The sequence below is a fragment of the Mytilus edulis genome, chromosome 9 (assembly GCF_963676685.1).
Source record: "Mytilus edulis chromosome 9, xbMytEdul2.2, whole genome shotgun sequence".
NCBI classification, from domain to species: Eukaryota; Metazoa; Mollusca; class Bivalvia; order Mytilida; family Mytilidae; genus Mytilus; species Mytilus edulis.
Genome location: NC_092352.1, coordinates 77,490,416 through 77,497,463, shown reverse-complemented (window position 1 = coordinate 77,497,463; position 7,048 = coordinate 77,490,416). Strand labels below are relative to the sequence as shown.

Here is a 7,048-nt window from a genome sequence, read left to right as displayed (position 1 = left end):
TTTAAAGCGTATAAACTATACAATATCATATTTCAAATATCTAAGCGACATCTTATGAAACAACAAAACTATGCAAGAAAAAAATTTAGGCGGAAGAAGAAAAATAATAATAATCAGAACAAAATCAATAGGTCTTTCCACGGAAAAGTGGAAAGACCTAATAATAATCAGAACGAATTCAATAGGTCTTTCAACAGAAAGGTTGAAAGACCTAATAATTCACAATCTTCTAATTCTGTACTTCCTTTGGCAAACTCTCAACAAATATTTTCACTGATTATGTGACATATCAGATATCTACCTTATACAGTCCCAATAGATAGACACTGTTTTGTTTTCTCTCTCTATCTTGTCTGATATATATATAAATATTTCACAAACATACAAACATATATATTTATATATTTATTTATATATGTTTGTATGTTTGTGAAATATTTGAAGAAATAAAACAAAACATCTGTTTATGGACCAATTTTAAGGATTTGAAATTAAACATAAAATGATGTATGGAATTGGGGCACTGACCTCATTACAGAATGGTGGATTGTTTGGAGGTCAGTTCAAACCCATTTGTCTATGACTCTACATGGACTCAAAATTAGTCTATCCTTGTAAAATAAGCACAGAATGGACTTTTGTCTCTAACTACATATCTCCTTAATTTAATATGATAGTCCTACAAAACTATTGAAAATGTGTGAATATATAGTGAGGAAAGTTATCAATAATTCTGCTGATAATGCAATTTTATTAAGTGTTTTGTAAATTTTCTGTTACAATTTTCACACAATCAGTGAAATATTCAAAAAGGCTAAACTAAATTTTTATTACTGAGAGTTTCAAACAATGACAAGTGTTTTATTTACCAAATAACTCATGTGACTGTGAGAAAAAAATCCCGTGCAATTTTGGGAATTGGCACATGTCCATTGTGAATATACTTACCAAATTTGCAAATATGGCCGTATTTCCACCAAGAAATAGTTATCAAAGGTACCAGGATTATAATTTAGTATGCCAGACGCGCATTTCGTCTACATAAGACTCATCAGTGACGCTCATATCAAAATATAGAAAACTACTGTGTACAGATTACCTGTGCAGTTTGGGAAGTTTTAAATGTTTTAAGATATTATATATAAAAAAGTTTCTATTTTGCATATCTGAAAGATAAAATCATTTTTGGTAAAGATCTGGATTCAAAATATTTTTGTTGTCCTCTGCTTGAACAGATTTTTTTTTATCAATTTGGGAATTGAATATTTCTTTTATAAAACAGAAAAATACCATACCCTCTCCTGCCTTTTGAAGTCCAATGATCGTTTCCTAAACATTTTTTTCATCTGAACCTATTATTTTATTTTAGACAAAAACTATATGTTAATGTAGCCTAGGACATTCGTCCTGACTGACATGCATGAAATATTTGCCACTGGACGTTATGCAAACAACAATCAATCAATATATTATAGGACATTCTTTGTCTTGGTATAAAGCTGGCATTCAAGGTAGCGCCTTCCTCGTATTAATTTTTATACTAGTACTTTGTACAAAGCTCACACTTTCGCCTCATGCATGCAACTATCGGGTTTTCTTTTTTTTTATAAATAATTTCTTTTTATTCGAGTTGAATAACAATGTCCGACATTTTGTCCCCTTCAAACCCAATTGACATAGGGTTACGTTTTTTCTGTTTTTCATAATATTTATTTGATACAATCCTATTCGATACATAAAAAAAGTATAGAAAACACTGGACACTTTTAATTTGCAAAACACTCATTTGCAAATCCGCCGCCGCCTCAAACAAGAGCTACAATATCATGTATATAACCAAAATGTGCAGAATTACATGGGATTCAATAATTTCATTGGTTTTCTACAGTTACTTTCATATTTATTTTGCAATTTGAATTATAAAAACATGGGATTTTTAATATCCCATGGGACAGGGCAAAATCCCATGGGATTTACCATTATCCCATGGGATTTTGGTTAAATCCCATGGATTTTTTTTTGTCCCATGGGATTATTGTAGTCCCATGGGATATTTGTTGTCCCATGGGACAAAAAAAATCCCATGGGATTTTTATTATCCCATGGGATTTTTAATATCCCATGGGACAAATTAAAATCCTATGGGATTCTAATTGTAAATATATAGATATAAATAAACAGTAATGTGTATGTTACAATGTTTTCTATTTGGTAGTAAATTATTATAAGATGAATCTTTTTAATTGAATATCTTTTTTTCTTGGGAAATGTTAATTTAGCATATTGTTCTTTAACTGTTCAAAACTAAACTTTTAAACAACAAAGCAGATAATGTAAGTATCAATATATGTTTATTCATGCATTATAGAATACTTTCTTGAAACACAATTATTTGCCATTTGAAATCAATAAAAACTCTATTGTTAGGCTTAACATACTAGTAGCTATTTAAGTAAATCTATTTTTTTCACAATATCCCTCAACACAAAACATTAATAGTTTCTTATCATCCAGCATTGTTTGATGGTATAGTCCACTTTTTGGACATTCAGCACAGAACTTTGACATTATTGTGGTTTCAATATTTTTTTGAATTTAAAAGAACTTCAAATCATTGACTGAGTGATGAAAATAATAACTGATCCAACTTTTGTCTTTGAATTTATTCTGGTCTTGTTTCTATGTTTTCTCCATTTATTCTAGGTGGTGAATTTCAATCCTTCTGAAAAAGAACCAATAAAATCTAAAGTAATGGATTATACAAAATTGTTTTCATACATGTAGCAATAATATGATTTTCAATAAAAATAGCTATGCGATATGGATTTTACTGATTGTTAAAGGTTGTCCAGTGTCATCAGTTGCTAACGGCCTACATCCTTTGGTCTCTGATGGAGGGTTGTCAAATTAGCAATATACCACATCTTCCTATTCTAATACCATATAACAATCAATTAATTTATTCTTCTTTATAACATTTGGGTATTTTCCCAAGTTATATACATAATATATATATATACTGTAAATTCGGAATTAATGCGAGTTTTTTTTTTATTGCGAAAAATGCAACGGAGTTGTAAACGCAATAATTTAAAATCGCATTATGAAATATTTTATATGGATTAAACAGGATTTTTCTCAAAATCGTAAAATTTAAAATCGCATTTAAGTCTAAAATGACAGAATCGCAATAATAAATGCACGCAATAATTTATGAATTTACAGTATAAAGATCAATGTTAAAACTTAAGACAACTATAATAACATTCCATTATTCACAAGAATTTGCAATATATTACATGTATTATACAAAATGCAGACAACAGAAACAATATTTCTTTAAGCTTTTGAAGTTCAGACAGATTTCAATTTGTGTTTTATTTCAATGAAAAAATACCTTGAACATATTGGAAATTATAACATTGATACAAAAAAAATATGTATGTTTTATCCTTATTTTTTGTGTTGTTGGCTTGCTGTCTCATTTTAATATACATTTAAACATACATCAATAATCTTCTTCTTTATTAAAAGTAAAAATGGGATATTTTTGATTTTGATATCCCAAAACATTATAGTTCTATCAAACACCAATGTGTTTGATATTAATTTTAAGACATGTATAAATGTTCCAGACCATATCAGTATTCGGATGTTACTTTTACGGTCCAGAACTTACAGTCCCACCATATGTGTACAGTCAGACCATTTAAGTATATTTGTACTGTCTGGTACCAGCTCGACCAAACCTGTGTTTTTATTTTAACTGCAATTAAACTTTTTGTATTAATCTATTTAAGATTTCAGTTATGTTGATCTGTACTGTACATTTGTTTGTAATAAACTTGACCAACTTCTTAAAATTGGGCAAGCGTACAGTCCAAATACTTGTTTGTTCTGGAACATAAACATGATTAACAAGCATTTGGCAGGATGTCATGCTAAAATCCCATTAATATTAGTACTAAATTTTGAGTATATACATGTAAATCCACAAGTTACTTACTGAAATTCATGGTGAACACTCACCAAAAACTTACAATTTAGAGGAAAGACTGGAAAGATGAATGCACTAACACTATCAAAACAGAGCATAAAACTTACCGAAAAACAAGATGTTTTACATTTATCCAGGAGCAGGATAATTGAAAAGTTGTTTTTTTCTTTCTCTGCTGTCCATCATATAACCTTTGATTTCATTCATGCAAAATATGAAAATCTGCAAAGGTAAGACCTAGAACCTCAACTTATCCACATTTTGAATTTTGAACTGCATACTTGTCCTTTTCATCTTGCTGACAACCTAAACATAAAAAAATGATAAAAACATAATTCTAGATTGACTTTGTGTTTTTATTTTTGTTGGTACATGTACAAACAATTTTCCCAACTTTAAAACGAAAACATCATCACCAAAGAGGAGGTCATACTAACCTCCGAAATATTTAAACAAACCGAAATTATTACTTGATTAAGATCTTGTCGTAAATTAATGGCATAGATACTCTTATTTTTGAAAACTTGATGTCTATTGCATACTTATATTCTTTTGTACGAGAGTATGCATATTAAGATGGACTCCATGGACTTTAATGTTAGCATGATTAATTTTACAGTCACTGACAGTTTTTTAGCTCTATGTGTACATTTTGAGAGAATCTTGCAATACTGTATATTCTGATATTCAGAACTTATTATGAGGTTTTTATTAATACAACTGAAAGCTGTATCTCGTTTTCATTTCTGATACATATTTATGAGCTGAAGACCAGTGCCGAATTTTTCTCACTGCATTGAAGACCCATAGGTGACCTTCGGCTGTTGTCTGCTCTTTGATTGGGTTGTTGTCTCTTTGTCAAATTCCCAGTTTCCACTTCCCATTTTATATCATGTATGCTGATTTTTCTTAAATTACAATATTCAATCATGCAATTTTGTCCATAATTGAAAATACGATAAGCAAAAATAAATGCACAAAAAATTTAACATTGTTATATATGTAAAAGACTTTTTTTTAAATTCAAAACAGTTGCCTAAACTGTTAATTTCCTTGTTTGATTTCATATTTTTAAAGCCTTTATAGCTAGCTAGATGGTATGCCGGGGCGGATCCAGCCATTTTAAAAAGGGGGGTTCCCAACCCAAGACAAAGGGGATGATCCTATATTCATTTGATTTGTTTTATTGTCTCATACAAGAATATATATGGTTTGACGGTGGGGATCAGGGATCCTGAAATTTTTTCACCTAACCACTGGATGACAGGGGATCTCAACCATTTAAAAGTTTCTCAAACATGTGGGGGTGGGGGTGAACCTCATGGACTCTCCCTATATTTCCTTTTATTTGTTTTATTGTTCTATACAAGAATATATAAATATGGTTTAGGGGTGGGGATCTTGACCGTTTACAAGTTTTCAAACTAGAGGGGGTGGGACTTCACTTTTATTTTATTTCATTATTAATTTTATTGTCCCCGACAAGAATATATATGGTTTAGGGGTGGGGATCTGGATCGTTCACAAGATAATAGCACATTCTCAAATTGAACAGAGTGGTGAAACCCCCAAAGGCCTCCTTTTAATTTCATTTGATTTGTTTTATCGTCCCATTCAAGAATATATATGGTTTAGGGATGGGGATCTGGACCGTTTACAAGATAATAGCATATTCTCAAATTGAAAGGGGTGGGGATTACCTCCCATGGACTCACCCTCCCTTCTTTCTTCCCCCCCGAAATACCTTTTAATAAGCCCCAATGCACAGATAGTTCACAGTATTTTCCCTTGATTTACACTAAAGAATATACACTATACAGGTGTAATTTTTTTTTTAAAAAGATAATACAACTGAAGACCACCCTGACCACAGTGGTGGGTCCAGAATTTTTCATAAGTGGGGCCCACCGACTGCCTAAGAGGGGCCTGCTCCTGCCATGACTCAGTGATTCCATATATAATCAACCAATTCTTTTCCCAAACAGGGGGCCCTGAACTCCTGATCCCCCCTTTTTTTTCCTCATTTCAATCACCCTGATATAAATTTAGTTTTATCACTTACAATAGGAATGGTTTGAATTCCCCAATAATTCTTATATACCATTAATATCAACATATTTCATTTTTGATAAATGAAAGGCAAAAGTTTTCTATGGGTAGAAATGGATAGTGGGAAGCTTTCAGATTCACACCATGCCGGTGGCTGTGTTCAAAGTGCTGGGTTTTTATTACCCTCGTTGTTTGCGGACTAACTATTTAGGCCAGTGGTGGATAATAGTGTGCGTGCATTAATCTTCTATACCTTCTTAATCAATATATTCAAATACTGACGGCAAGTGTGTGTTGTAATGATGTATCAATGTCTTTTTGAAAATCACCGTGCTGAAGATGAACAAATAATTCTCTCTATTTATATATTAAAATCTCATTAATTTAATCTAAAATATAAGATATAAGATAAACCTATAATGTCCGATAAAATGTCCCCACATGCAATTTTGACGTTATGTTTCAAAATATATGACGAATGTTACGTCTAATTGTCATTATTGCGGTATTCCCATACAATAGAGATTATAAAAATTTCATATTTTCAATAATCTGGTTTAATTCAATCAAATATTTGTGTGGGTGTGTGGGTGTTGCAGCCTGTAGCTCATTGCCATATTCGGCATGGCCATAGAGGGCGCTCGCAGCTTGAATCAGAATTTTGGAATTCCCGTATCAGCTTGAATTAGAATTTTGGAATTCCCGAATCGGGCACTTGTTAATTTGCTGTCGACTAGAAAGCAGGTGTTACACAAATTAGTTAAACTTTTAAAAGAAAAAGAAAAGATGCCAAACAAGAGAAATGCCGTAGGATCGCCATCAAGGGCCATGGGAAAGAAGAGAAGAACGGCTAACAGGACAGGCGGACAGATAATGCAGAACGAGGAAATAACCCAAAAGAAGGACGGAGCTGGCCGGAGAAGAATTGCAAAGAAAACACAAGGGGTCGGACACGTGGTGGCAGAAGGACCGGTGGAAACTACTGATTTTTCACCAGGTAAT

General features: G+C 31.9%; 1 long non-coding RNA gene across 1 annotated transcript; it reads right to left on the bottom strand.

Moving 5' to 3' along the window:
- Positions 1–2,108: 2,108 nt before the first annotated feature.
- On the bottom strand, positions 2,109–6,381 carry LOC139489102 (uncharacterized). The gene is made up of 3 exons (XR_011656145.1): positions 6,300–6,381; positions 4,105–4,303; positions 2,109–2,722 (listed from the first exon to the last, which is right to left on the bottom strand). It is a non-coding gene; the product is annotated as an uncharacterized lncRNA (long non-coding RNA).
- Between the last annotated feature and the right edge of the window lie 667 nt (positions 6,382–7,048).